Consider the following 13,415-nt stretch of genomic DNA (forward strand, 5'->3'; position numbering starts at 1 on the left):
GATAATTATGTTCAGACCACAAATTAATGCAATTAATTTTACCTATCTGGTAAATGTATTAATTACATTGTGGTTGAGTTAGAACTTCAAATAAACTTAATATACAGCCACTTTAGGACTGAAATTCCAGCCAGTGCTCTCACCGAGAATAAATTACGGGAAATTTTCACTGTAGTATGCCTAAGAACTGGTGTCACAAAACTCATGAGATCTTCAGGAATTTAAGGCTAATTTGCCACTGAGTATAGGAAGACATGACAATCATCCTTCTAGTTCCACTGTAGAAATAATGTACTACAGGTGTTTCAAAAAGACTTTTGATTTTTGAAAACAAGCAGTCTCTTTCTTTCCATATGTTACCAAGTCTAACAGAGGCACATTTTTATTTAGGCTAAATCATGCCTTATGGGACACACTTATGAGGAAGAAAGGAGGACATGCAACTGGCATTTGAGACATATTGCCAGTGCAAAGCTGCCAAAAGCACACAGCAGGGAGCATGTTTTGGCTATCATGAGCAGAATAAGCATGCACTCCTTAACCACTGCCAGCTGGCATTTGTTTCCAAATACAGAATGCTCACTAGGCAGTTTGGAGACTGGACATACTCCTAACCTTAAACTATGCTCCCATGAAAATGCACTGCTGAGATACCTCATTAACCATGCCTGTCTCCTAGCTTACTGCCAAATGAGAAAGACTGAATGACACAGAAAAATCATACATTTCTCCCTATGCACAAAAAAGTACCTAAAGTATATCCTAGCATACTCTAGCGCTTACAGCAGGAGAGATTTTAAGCGTGTTGGAAGAAGCTTCTGCCAGCATCTCAAGCAGAAACACTGTCACTACTCCATTATACACAGATAGAAAAAGCGAAATCACGAGACACAGGGTACCAAGAGAACACAGCAATGAACGGCAAGAGTGGCTGGCACTGTGATTATAAACTATACTATCATGTTTAGTACAACCTCTAGCAATCCTTACAACAGACGCTCCCTGCTTTATGTGCTGGGGCAGATTTGTGGGTAGAAGATTGATGTCCCCCTCCATCTGCTAATGACTATATAGGTCCCCTGGGCTTTGCACCAAGGGTACTTTGCCCTTAGGATGAAACAAGAAATGGAAATTTGTGTTCATTTCTACATGAGCTTACTATTTCCAGCAACACTCCCAATCGCTAAATGTGTATTATTTCAACTTTATCTACCAAAAACATATTTTATCACAGTAGTTCAACTGTGATTCCAATTAGACTTTCAAAGAGATCAGTTAAAAGGAGAACAAACCAACAGGGGGGCACTTTTCACTTTTAAAGTGCTTACCTGACACAGCCTGCATCAGTATTTTCCCTATAAGTGCTATTCATTAACTTTTCACTACATTTTCAAAGTGACCCCACTCTTTTGGATTTCCCTTTCTCTATTGCTGATAGCCTGCTGTCATGGACCAAGCAACTCTGAAGGAGGAAATGTGCCAGAGACTGCCATGCAAAGCAGAGGGCACTAATTAAAGCCTTTGTTTCCTTCAGGGGATTCTGTGAGTGGATTTTAACTTACCCTGTAACTGTACCTTTGCTCCTGAAAACTGAAGGCCAGTCAGTGGGAGCTTGACACCAGCGTAGTCTTCATGCACCTAAGCCAGTTTGACATGCTGGAAGAATGTAAGGGGAAAGAACAGTTACAAAGCGAAGTTTTGAAGGAATAAGGCAAACCTACCCATCACCAGAACAATAATACTCAGGGAATAATCAGGGAAAGATCTTAATGTTATCTCATATACCCGCAAATGAGAAATCAAAACCAGAGCGGTGCTTCACTAAAGGCTCTGAATGTGGGCATCTCAGGTTCAAGACGTGCTTCCTTTCTTCCTCTTCACACTCAGCATCCCTATCAGTTGCCACACTGAACCTCTCCTCAGTTCCAGCTCAAGGAAGAAGGAGCTGTCCATGCCACAACTCCCTGTGAGCACCCAATGGAATTCCAGGGCTGGTCAACTGTTTGCACTAGCACAGAGCACACACAACTAACTTCCCCCAGTTTACTCAACTTCACTTTGGAAAAATAAAAAACAGCTGAAATACCTTTACAGCTGAACCATCAGCACAAGAAAAGTCCAACCCCTTTTTTAAAAAAAGGGAAATATGATTTCAGAAATATGACCTCTACCTTTTGATCTAACTAGGCAGTTTCTGCCAACCCACTACTGCCCAACAAGAGGACAAGTGAGAAAGTAGTCAAGAAATTAATAAAATAAAGGAAAAGGGAAAAAAAAAAAAAAAAGAGGAATTGCTCTGTATTGCCCTTTTACATCTTCAGCTGAGAATTGACTGTTCTCAGAGTCTACCAGAGTGCAGAAACTACAGCCACAAAAGACAGTTTGCTTTTCCCTCTCACATCAGCAGCACTACAGAACAATGGGTGCTGCACTAACAACATGCTCTGCCTGTCCAGCCCTTAGTACTCATAATATTATTTTCAAAACACTTCTCTACTGGTTTCCCAAATCAGGAAATGCTCTAAATCAAATATATACACTTAACATTGTTAAAATCGGTCATAAAACCCAACCAAAAAAAACCCAGCCTGATTTTGTATAAATCTGCAGATCTTTCAGCAAAGCTATTTCCATATTGCAGTCTTGCTAGAACCAGCAGAGCTGCTCCCAGATTTCTGATCTGAATCCAGTGATGTTGGCGTTTTTCTTACGCTTCCTCAACAACAGCTCATGCATTTCAACTTTCATTTAAAAATTAAAGAGAACACCCTTCCCTTTTATATATGTACAATGCTGGAAAACACATCCTGAGTATGATTTAAATACACAGAGCAGCTAAAGGGGATTCAAAATTGCTAACGTAACGTCTCCTGATTACTCTCACACCCTTTTGGAAGGGTTACTTAGAGTTGAGAAGCTTGAATCTCAAGGCTAAAAAAAATACCTATATATAAATATATTGTTAAGAATATTAAATACAAAAGCAGGACTCAAGGAAGGTGAAGGACAGAGCAAAAAGCCGCAGCTTCCCTTCCCTGTTGGGAGTACAAGACAGCATACCTCCTGCCTGATACCCTTTCGAGCAACAGCCTGCTCTCCTTAATGTTGCCTCCTCGATTCCCACCCTGTGGCCAGTACAGGTAGGCAGCCCCTGGAGAGAAAGGCCACTGAAGCCTGTGCATCTTACAGAGCACCAACAGCAATCATTCAAGCTTTTATACAAGCCCATTGTACCTCTGCAGAAAGGCCGCACTCAATCTGGCCCACAGAGAGAAAACAGCAGCCTAGATTGATAGCATCTACTTACACCGCTGCTGATTATATACATACTGTCTCCAACGGTCTTTCTGAAAGGCTGAACAAGAGTCTCAGGTTTTAAACCTGAATCACAGCTAGCATATTTAACTCAGTTAACAGTAAAAGGCATTTAATGTCATCTGCTAAAAAGCAAAAACATAATTGTTCTGAGGGGGAGCAGGGGGGTTACTGCAGACAGAGCAACCCTCGGGGCAGTGTGGTGATGAAGTACAGGGCAGTTGGCAGAGGCAGTGCAACAAGAGCTGGGGACCCAGGTGGGTTGGTAACTGAGCAGTTCTACCACCATTATCTGTGACCTGCTGGCGTGGGCCCCCAGAGCCCTCCAAAAAGAGCCTCCCCTATGAAAAACTAAAATCGTGTCTTAAAATGTTGGGAGGGGGGCAGAGTTTGTTGGGTAGGATGCTCTTGGGGTTTTTGGTAGTTTGGGGAGTTTTTTTTGTTTTGGTTGGTTGTTGGGTTTTGGGTTGGGTTTGGTTGTGGTTTTGTTTTGTTTTTTTAGCGGGGGGGGGGGGGTGTGTTGTAAAAAAAAAGAAAACAACAACAAGGGTGGTGAAACACCAGAACAGGTTGCTCAGACACCCATCCCTGGAAACATTCAAGGTCAGGTTGGACAGGGCTCTGAGCAACCTGATCTAGTTGAAGATGTCCCTGCTCATTGCAGCAGGATTGGACTAGATGACTTTTAAAGGCCCCTTCCAGCCTGAACTGCTCTATGATACATTCCTCCCTCCTTCTCCCGTAAGTAAACATGTATGCACGCAGTCATACAAGGTAACAAATAAACTTGTTCTCCACTACTGAATTTTCCAATTTCAAAATACAGTCCTCAATATATAAAGTTCACGCTATTTCAGTGAGATACTGCTTGAACGAATAATGCCGGCAGAACTACAATTCACATACCATAGACTATTTGGTCATCATTAGGTTTTTTTTTGGAAAAGCTAAAGTCTTAAGGCCAAGCCTATCAGGATTTCTGATTCATTGTGACTTTACACAGACACCCAAGACAAGAAGTGCTGAAATCTTGCCTGCCTTAACACAAAGTTAGTTCTGAGAAACATGAAACAACTCTTTAAGAAAAAACACATCTTATATTCAAGCTGTATATCACAAAACACAAATGGTCAAACATGACGCCACAACTAACAACAGCAAACAACATCAACAGAGTACTCCCATCACATCAGGCCCAAAGCACATGTCAACAGTCAGTCTTAGAGAGATTCATTAGTCACTCTAGAGAAAAAAAAAAAAAGGCACTTTTTTATTACACCAAACAGCCATTTCTAACTTAGTATGTGTTACAAACCCTCCCAGATTTGTGAAGAACTTACCTACACTAGCCGCAGCCAAAACTACCACCTGACATGCCTTACATTTATCTGTCAGAGCTCTTCTCAACACGTGGCAGCAAGACTGTAACTAGGCATGGCAGCAGCACGGTGCAGAAGCACTTTGCCCCACACACAGTTTACACTTGTTCGTTTTGTACATGCTCTTTACAAAATTATCTTTATTCTAAATTACGTTGGCCATGAGTACTACACAATGGGCTCCTCTGATACTGCAAACAAATAGCTCTTCCCTTCTAAGAATATAATTTAAAGATTATTTAGCATAATTCTTACGATACTTACTTTCTCTGTGGGAAATCTTCTTACAGAATCAGAATAATTTAGGCTGAAAAGGACCTCTAGAGGCCATGTCCTCCAACTCCCAGTAGTCAAAGCAGTGCCGATTTCAAAGTTAGATCAAGTTGTTCAGTCTTGTCCAGTCAAGTGTTTAAATCTCCACAGGCAAATCCCGCAACCTTCACAGACTCCAGGTCACAGCTTATCCATTTTCATTGCTATTTTTTTTTCCTTATGTCCAGTCAGAATTTCCTTATTTCAGTGTGTGATGATTGCACCTTGTCCTTTCTCTGCATGCTCCAGAGAAAAGCATCTCTCCCTGTTCCATAACAGCCCATCAGGAAATGGAAGGCAGCAATTCATCTTCATTCCCTAATCTCCAGCCTGGGCAAACCCAGATCCCTCAACATCTCCTTGTACACCGTGTGCTTCAGCCCCCAACCACCTGAGCAGCTGTCCTCTGGGCTCTCCAGTTTGTCCCTACCTTGCTTGCACCGGGGGCCAAAGACAGGACACAGAAACAGCATTGTCAAGAGCAATAGTCACCCACCTCAGCTAGGTGGCCACACTCTTGCTAATACACATCAGCATGCTATTAGTCCCCGTTGCTGCAACAGCACACTGCTGACTGATTCAGTGTTGGTTTTTAATCACTATACACTTTTACTCCTACAGTTCCCATACCCTAAGAATAATGGCTTAGAAGAAAGCACGTGATATGGATGGACACCAAATATCCCTTGGGCAATATATAATATAGACAAGAAGCCAATGTTGTAGCTAATATTTTTCATTAAACACTTACAAAGAAAAGAAGCCAGGCATGGTCTTACAGCCACGGAGGTGAACCCAAATTCTGCATGGAAAAGGATGGCAATATGCCACATCTTAAGCAGTAAATTTGCAAATCAGTACACTAAATCTGAGAAGTGCTCTGTTTCTTTTCCTGATTAATTTTTAAATACAAGTATTTTAGCTAAAATATTAACATCTACTGATGGCTGAAACAAGGTGGCTGCTCTGAGTTAAAACTCTTTAAACTATGAAAATGCAAAGACTTTAACATATTTCACCTTGATCACACAGCACTGTTTTACAGGTCCCCTTGACATACAGAGCACCATAGTCTTACCTTCCTTCCTGATCTCAAAGCAAGCTCTTCTAAGGATGACCTCAGAGGAGCAGCATGAAGCATTCAACAGAAAAATGCACTGCTTCATGAGTGGCATCTCAGATCACCTAAACACAGATCACTGTGGAACAGCATTTTTTTCAGTGACCAAACAAAGAAATATCTACATTTAAAGCAAACTGAATGTGGTTTAGAATGTAGCTATACAACTTCCTGCAGCTGACCCCAGAAAAAATAAAAGACATATGATCTGTAACTTCCTTTGACTTTTCTTTGAACTCTAGATGGAAACCTTTAAAAAGCAGGATTTTCTTACTAGTTACTTCTAAGTTTTCTGCTAAATTAAATTTCAAAAAAGTACCTAATGCTAAAATATTTGCATGTACCAATACCTTGGGCTAAAGCGCCCTCTCTTAAAGAAAAAGAACTTCTAATCATTATTTTGAGATAGGGTCTACTGCATTACTTTGATAAATGAGCAGTACATATCACTCACTTGACAGCATAAATTCCAAAGTATTTGCAGAGAATCTAGGCATAGGTCAAAACAGATACAAGAAGATGTGAGAAAAGGAAGATGTGTTACCTGTACTGAGCTACTGAGAGTGACCTTAATTGCCTGGCATGTCCTTGCAGAGAGCGAATCGGGTTTCATTCAGAGACCCAAGGAAGGCAGCTTCCTATACAACTTCTGAGGATGCTCCCCATATGCCAGAATGGGTTTAATAAAGATTCTATGTATCATTTACTTAAAGCCTGTCTTCTATTACGTTGCTCCCTGCAGCAGCAATATGTAGCACCTTTTCCATATCTGCCTAGATAAGAACTAAAACCTCCACAATCATGACTACCAAATACTGCAGCAATAATCAGCAGTCCTGGACCTTAAGATTACTGGGTGTGCAAGTTCAAAACCTGCCCCCTTAGCTGGCATATAATTTCCACCTGATCACACAAAATGTGTTTTAACCATCAAAAATAGTCATGGAAATATCTACATACACACACGCGCGCGCGTGCACACACATACTCTTACTCTCTCATCTCTGTGTACCGTACGCAGAATATATGTTACAGATATATCCAAAGTAAATAAGCCTTCAGCAATTTAATAATAGTAACAAACATAGGTGTCTGTAATATTCTGCATCCATGAGAGAAAAGCCATGGCAAACGCACCGGAGCTGTTGCATGGTGGCAGTGTCCATGGCACCTCCTCAGTGAACCTGCTGCAATTCTGGAAATACACGTGCTCCCAGCCCCACACTGCTGTCTATCAACTCCCCACGCCAGCCTACTAAACGGGAGACAAGCTGTAGCCCTGCACAAGAAGTAGTAGAGAAATTAGTGCGTCTCACAAGAGAGGCCCCTCTGCCTGCAACCAGCCCAAACACACACATCGGCACAGGATTCAACTAACTCAGGTCTGAAGTTTTACACACAACATGGAAAGGTTTTGCCATCACTGGTCTAACAGGGAGGACAAAACCCACCCTGTGTGCAAAGCTTTTTTAACACCTCCAAGGCTGGCACTTTTACTTCTCCAGGTTTGAGGGTTTTTTCCCCTTCAGCCTATCCTCTCCATTTAGCTTACATAGAGACCACCTACCGAGCGCCATGCTAATTAGCAACAGCTTGCACTCCGTATTAAAAAAAAAATAGCCCCCCCCCCAAAAAAATATCTAGTGAAAAGGGAAACTGTATGAGTTCATACACATTTCAACTGGCCTATTTTAATTATATCTAAATAATTTTAATTCTGATCAGCAGACTTGCCATAATGGCTGAAAAATAAAGTCATAAATTAGATCTGTGATATGGTAGGATCTACTGCCCTACAGACTTGCTATAAAGCACTACTGAAACATATATGGCTGTAATCAAAGCTGACAATAAAAAGCTCGTTGTGTCAGGATATAAGGAAGAGGTGAACAGCAGAGAAAAGTTAGGCTGGCATAGGAAAATCTAAAACCTCCAACAAACTAAATAAATATTTAACCAAGTGAAGGTCTTTCTGCTTTCACTAACACGAGTAGCTCCTAAAAAAAAATAAAAAAAGGATTCCTTATACTTTTTACAAAGGCATATAGTGATAGGACAAGGGGTAATGGCTTTAAACTGAAAGAGGGTAGATTTAAATTAGATATAAGGAAGCAATTCTTCACTGTGAGGGTGGTGGAGCACTGGAACAGGCTGCCCAGAGAAGCTGTGGATGCCCCATCCCTGGAAGTGTTCCAGGCCAGGCTGGATGGGCCTTTGAGCAACCTGGTCGGATAGAAGGTATCCCTGCTCGTGGCAGGGGGGCTGGAACTAGGTGATCTTTAAGGTCCCTTCCAACCCAAACCATTCCATGATTCTGTAATTACAGGTAAATGTCTATTCTACAAATTCTCCACGCTTTCCTGTATTTATACAGAATACTGCACATTGCTTTGAAGGACGGAAATACGATGAAACTGACATTTCGTCAGGATCTCAGGACTGAAAGACTGTCTCCTATCATATTTAATTAGAACACACCCTACAAAGAAGCAAAATTTGATGTAATTTTTTCCCCAATGACTTGCTTAAGCGTTAACAATAGTTTGCACCTACAATATGCATTGTAATAGACTCCATTATTATAATTAAGAACAGCTAAGCTATATTAGGGAATTTTAGTAACTACAGTCTCCTCCTAATATATAAATGAGAGTCAATGATACTGAAAGACAACAGATTTCATGCGGGTAATCAGAGTTTGATGCTACAAGATATTACTGAAACAACAGGTTATTAAACAGGCAAGAACATATTAAGGCCTCATGCATAAAGTAACTATTAGTTCAGAAGAGTTAGAAGAAACTTCCACTATGACAAAAAGGACACCATAACTGCTCACAACAGTTGGATGACACTGGCTGGACTTTGTACTGCAACCCACTGTGGAGTGGCAGCTTTTTAAATCGCTACTGATAATACACTGAAGATACTGAAAATAATGATAATACAGAAGAACCATGCGCTGGGGTGCAAAGCAGTGGAAAAATAGATCTTTGTCTTGAAAATACTGGTGCTCCACACAAGAAAGAAATACAAGTATTATTGTATTAAACCTGCTTGCAACTCTGAATTTACACATGTGTAAATCCACAGAAGTCAACAGAGACTGTGTTTATACTGCATACCTCTCCCACCATATCCATATGGGCACAAGTATGAAAATGGATGGTCCCTTTCAGGCACATTGGCTCAAACTCCTACTGTACACACCTGTGGGCACCTCATAACCAGAAATTTGGTAGAATAACTTATTTCACTCTACAGAAAAGCGGGTATGTGAGAATACTGAGCCTTCTACGCTTTGCCCACAGTAGAGACCCATTACCCCTGAAGCAAGCCAGTATCAATAAATTACTTTCACTACAAATATAAACAAACCTACTTCAGCAGAAAACCAAAAAGTCATCATGATGAAACAGTCCTTGGTGATGTCACTCCTTCTACCTGGAGAGAACCGGATTTTCAAGTGTAACAGATTCTTTACTACACTGCCATTGGGGCAAAGTAGCCTGAAAATGCAAGCGGACTGCAAGACCCCTCAGCTCTGCAGGAAGGTGCAGACGAGAATCAGAAAAGATGCAAAATGCGACCATCTGCTTTGGAGCCAGCCTTTGCACTCTTCACGAGCATGTTTAGTCTCACAGAATGATGACAACCTGGGTCGAGGCAGATCCTATACTAGTAACCACTCTCATTTACTAACACTGACATTACCATGCAAGGACAAATCCTGCAACCCTTTATCTAGCATAAAGTATTTTGCTGGAAGCTTACCCACATAAAAATCTAAGGATCGACCTTCTCTGATCATTAAATCAGACACAGACAGATGCTGACACATCAAGCTCTTACCCAGGGCTTAGTTCATAAAAGAAAGATTTAATTAGCATTTTAAAACAAAACCACCTTTCTTGGTTAAAAACAAAACAAAACACACACCAACTCTCGATGCTCTTAAAATAAGAGCAATGTTTTTTTCAGTTTTGCTTCCAACTCTTCCCGAACGACATAACCAGAACTGCAAACAAGTGACGGCCACATAGCAACTTCTACCCCAATGACACCATTTGCACTGACACCACTTTACCTTACATCAGCCTCTCCCACGCGCATAGGCTCTTGCACTAGGAATTCAATTCCTTCAGTTAACCATAACATCATATATAATTAACCTACACTTGCTAAACTTCCTCATGAGAACTCCTCCAAGAGTAAGAGCCAAAAAGCCGTCTCGGTAAATTTCCTCTCTTTGGGCTGTTGCTGTACTGTTCTGTTGGGCACTCTTTGGATTCAGCACGGTCCTCGGACAGTAATATTTTGTGTTGCGCCATTAAATATTTTGTTTTCAGAATCCATGCTATTGCTTCCTGTCTGTCTTCAAAGATGAAGTTCGACTGCATTTATTGCCTGCGCTTCAGCCCCTTTGTATTTTGTTACATGTCGCTTGCTAAAAATGCTATTAAGCACGCCTCAGCCAAAGGCAAAATAGCAACGCTATCAAAACCAGCAAAATCCTGCCAGATTCAAACGACCGAGCTGTCACTCTAAATACACACCACAACGTAGCACTGGAGAACATCAGAACTGCATGAACAGCATTCCTATCACCCCCTTGCACCAGAGCCCGCAGTACGCGCGCACAGCGCCGAGCCTTCACACCGTGTTTGTGAAACGCCTATCACTGACCCGCAGCCGGCGGGGCCGCCGCGGGCCCCGGCAGGGCCAGCCCCGCTCACCCCGAAGCAGCCCCCGCGCCCCAGCAACACCCCGCGGCCGGGCGGCCCTGAGCCGCGCGTCACTCCCCGCGGAGCCGGGGAGCCGCCCCCGCACGCCTTCCCGGCCATCCACCGAGTTGCCGAACTACGGAACTATTCGGCACGCACGACGATGAACGAGTAAGTGGCCGCCCAAGAGCCACGCCGCGGTGGCCGTCCCCGCACGGGAATGTCATCCCGCGAGGCGCGCCGCCGGCGGGGCGCTGCCCTCACGCTCCCAGTCACTTTTTACAGCAAGCTCTGCCAAGGCCCGTCCGCTTGTTTTAAGCGCATCTGCAAACACCACGGGTTTATTATTATTATTTTTCGGCCAAAACAAGCGCCGTTTGTGCAGAGGCCGGCACGCGGGGCAGCAGCGCACGGCGGGGCTCCCGCCCCGGGCCGTCAGGGTCCCGCGCAGTTTGGCGCTTCCCGCGCGCGACTTCGCCGCACCGGACCGCCGCGCGACGCCGTCCCGGGCGCTTTTGTCTGCGAGGGAGCGGGGGCAGCGCCCGCGCCGGCGCCAGAGCGCGGCCGCCCACGGGAGACACGCGCACCCGCCCCGCGCACCCGCCCCGGCGCCGCAGCGCGGCCGCCCCGCTCCGCACCCGCCGCGGCTGGGCCGGGGCGGCGCGGGCCCCGCGCGGGCGCGGACACGCGCGGAAGGGGCCGCGGGGCGAGCGCCGCGCCAGCCGGGCTGCGGAGGGGGGGCGGCGGCACGCCCCGCTCCGCTCCCCTCCCCTCGCCGCCTCCCCCCGCCGCCGGCCGCGGCGGGCAGCAGGGAGCCCTCCCCGGCGCCGCCCGCGTTACCTCCGCAGCCTCCCGCTCCCGCCGCCGCCCCGCCAGTGCAGCCGGCAGCGGCGGCGGCAGCCCCGGACCCCCCGCCCCGCCCCGCCCCGCCCCCTGGCGGGGCCGCCGGGGGCTCGCGCGCCCCCTCGCCGCGCGCGGGCGGGGGGGGCAGCGGGCAGAAGGGCCCCCTCTGCCATCCCACCCCCGAAGCCCGGCGGGGGCTCGGCGGCGTGGGCGGCGGCGTGGGCAGCGGCGGGGCGGGAGGGGGGGCACGGCGGCCCGCTGGGCTCGTCCCCCCGCTCCCCAGGAGCTGTCTGCCGCCTCCGGAGCGTCGTCCCCCCGGGTCCGGGGGGCGTCGTCCCCGTCCCCGTCCCCCATTCCGCCTAGCGCCGGGGGCCAGGGCAGAGGACGGGCCTCGCCCCCCCCCCCCCCACGCCGCAGCCGCCTCGCTGCTGTACCCGCGCTCCTGCAGCCCCCGGGGGAAGTTGCACTCTCGGCCGAGCCCCCGCCCGGCCCACCTCGGGGCCGGTGTGCCGGCCGCCTGATGCCCGGGCCGTCGCGTCTCCCGCGCCTCCCGCAGGCGCCGGGCCCGACAGGCGGCTCCGGCAGCGTGCGGTGGGAAACGCTGGGTTTCCGGCCGGGGAAGGAGCCCCGAGAGCGGAGGAAGGTGCGGTGATGCTCGGGCCGGGCCGGGCAGCTGCCTGCGAGCGGCCGGCGGGGCCTCCAGCCCGCTGGCGACTGCCTGCGTCCCAGCGTAGTGACCGCAGGGTCTTCGGGAGATAAACACGAGCAAAAATACACTCTATTCAGATTTTTGACAGCTGTAATGAGCTCAAGGAAGAATTATGTAAACATTATTAAGTGTAATAAACACATGTCAGCATTAGGCAGTCTTCTGTAGAAATGTTGGTAAAAGCCACGGTGAACGTTTTTTTCATAATGTCTTTTTAACTTTATGTAGCTGGTGTAATAGGCCCCGTGCCTCGACGGAAAATCATTACCCGGTAATAGATGAGCCAGTTCGGAAGGAGAGCCACTGGGATACTGCACACTTTCATTCATAGATGCTACGTATTAGAGGAAGTAGCAGGAGGCCTGCCAACTTTCCCAATTTAATTATTAAGCTGTCAGTTCCTGACTCCTTGTTTCAACTTCCTGAGGCAACATCTGGCTGTAATAACAAAAATAAATAAATAAAATAAAATTTGATCATTCACTCAGCAGCACTCTATTTGCAATGTCCTTTTTGCTGCAACTTTTCTGAAAAAACTCGATACGGGGGATCTGGACTCAGCATCTCTCTGAACCACCCGAAAGTAAAGACAAGAATGGTTTCGGCTGTGATCCTCAAGGCAAAGCTGTGAAGAAGGCTGTATCATACTTGAGCCTTTTTTCACCAAGTCCAATGGTGTGTGTTTTAATCTTCCTAATCCTTTTATTTAGAAGAACATCAGCATTTTTTTCACTGCATGAAGCTGAATGATATGACTTTGGGAGATTAAAAAAATAAAATCTTTTGCTAGCCAAGAATTTTTGCATTTTCATCAAACATTGCTTCAAAAGGGGAATGTTGGCTTCAGGAAAAAAAAAAAAAAAAAAAAAGCCATAAAGGATATCAGATTAAATGCTACCAAATGTGAGCAAAACACTGAAGAGAAGTTTTAAAATATCCATGACTGTGTCTTCATGTGTTCTCTGGGTCTGTTTCATATGATGTGACAGCTTCAGCTCCCAATTTGTTATTGC

The 13,415-nt window shown here is 45.7% G+C and overlaps 1 protein-coding gene across 3 annotated transcripts in view; it reads right to left on the reverse strand.

Annotated features, from left to right (window-relative positions):
* The window catches only part of RARB (retinoic acid receptor beta), a 334,498-nt gene extending 322,758 nt beyond the window's left edge, over window positions 1-11,740 (reverse strand). Inside the window, exons 1-2 of one of the 3 annotated variants that reach the window (XM_055706733.1) lie at window positions 11,691-11,740; window positions 1,563-1,656 (exon numbers count right to left, since the gene is read on the reverse strand). The gene's annotated coding sequence lies outside the window, so the exon portion shown is untranslated. Of the gene's footprint in view, window positions 1-1,562; window positions 1,657-4,958; window positions 5,103-11,690 lie in introns of those variants that run through there. The other 2 variants (XM_055706735.1, XM_055706734.1) reach the window with 2 other exon arrangements.
* Between the last annotated feature and the right edge of the window lie 1,675 nt (window positions 11,741-13,415).

This window comes from Falco cherrug, chromosome 4 (assembly GCF_023634085.1).
Source record: "Falco cherrug isolate bFalChe1 chromosome 4, bFalChe1.pri, whole genome shotgun sequence".
Classification (NCBI taxonomy): domain Eukaryota; kingdom Metazoa; phylum Chordata; class Aves; order Falconiformes; family Falconidae; genus Falco; species Falco cherrug.